Genomic DNA, 1,529 nt, shown 5'->3' with positions numbered 1-1,529 from the left:
GAGACCCAGGAAGGTGAAGCCGTGTGAGCTTCTTGCCCTGAAGACAGTCTGCTCCGAGGGAGAGGAGGCTCCCCAAAGTCCTGCCTGGCTTTGTGGGGAGCAGTTCCAGAGCATCGCCCGGGAACTCCGTGACACCTTTCTCCCTCCGACTAGGGATGTGATGGCCTCTTCCCTGCTCGGCAGCGGGGCTCCATGTTTACAAAGGAGTGACCGTCCTAGAGGAAGCGGCCCAGGGTGACCAGAGGCCCTTCTCCCGTGCCCCACTGTGTGCGGAGCCCAGCAGGTGGCCGGAGAAGCGCAGCCCTGCTAGGCAGAGCTGGAAGGACAAGTAGAGCCAGGATAGAACTGACTGAGCAGGGCTTTTTCTGGAGCCGCCAGAGTCCTGCCATCGGACTCAGCCCATCCTGGGTGATCCCTGCTTGGGTCTGGCCAGCGGGTTTTCTCCAGGGACTGGGGGGAAGCAGCGGCCACGGCAAAGCGTGAGCTGGGGTTTAGCACAGGCCTGGCCTGGTGCTGAGTGTTTTGTTTTCCAGCTGCATTTGAACCAGAGATTGGCTTGCATTTCTGAGGGTTGATTGGCCAGACTTGGGATAGACAGACTGTCACGGAGTGTGGGGGAGTCAGGCCCTGCACCCCTCTTCCTGAGATTCACCGGGACTCTCAGCCAGCCAGTAACACAGAAGGTTTATTAGATGACAGGAACACAGTCCCAAGCAGAGCGTGTAGGTACAACCAGAACCCCTCAATCAAGTCCTTCTGGGGGGTTTAGGGAGTTTAGACCCCAGCTTGGGGTTCCCTGTGTTGCACCACCCAGCCCAAAACAGGAAACTAAAACCAAAACCCTCCAGCAGCTCTCTCCCCCCTCCCCTCTGCCCTCCTCTCCTTTGTTCAGTCTCCCGGGCAGAAGGTGTCACTTGTCCCAACCCCCCTCCTGGCTCAGGTTACAGCTCAGGTAGCTTCCTTCTCATCCCCAATGTAACTCCCCAGCAACATTCTCAGGTCAAATCCACCTGCTCCATGACACAGGCCAAGGAATATTGGCCCAGGGGATTGTGGGATAGTCTTGGTGGACTCAGGGCATGAGTCTGGGGACCTGGCCTGAGCTGCGTCCACACTGCAAAATGATGAAGTTTGGACTCAAGTCCCAATGGGACTCTGGCTTGGACCCACCCCCTCTGCCAGGTCCTGAGGGCTTCCTGGCCCAAGTCAGACAGATCAGTGTGGGCTTGGGCTCAAGCCGGAGTCTGAGCATGGGCTCGCATTGCAGTGTGGACGCACCCTCCTCTGCCCAGGCGGTTAGGTGAAGTGGGGTGGGAGTGACTAGCCCGGAGGGGCTCCGGGCTGTGGGATGGTCTCCAAAGGCAGGGGCAGCTCTGTCACTGGGGACTTTACAATGGAACTGGACCAAGCAGAGTCTAGCCTGGGCTGGCTGTGTTGGCGGGGGTGGGGGGGCGTGATCCTCTCACTCCCCTTCCTGGGCCAGGGCGTTTCTGGTTTTATTGATCTCTGCAAGCCCAGCTGATCTTTCC

This window comes from Terrapene carolina, unplaced genomic scaffold (assembly GCF_002925995.2).
Source record: "Terrapene carolina triunguis isolate 2854851 unplaced genomic scaffold, T_m_triunguis-2.0 Scaffold194, whole genome shotgun sequence".
NCBI lineage: Eukaryota > Metazoa > Chordata > Testudines > Emydidae > Terrapene > Terrapene triunguis.
This window is presented reverse-complemented; position numbering follows the sequence as displayed.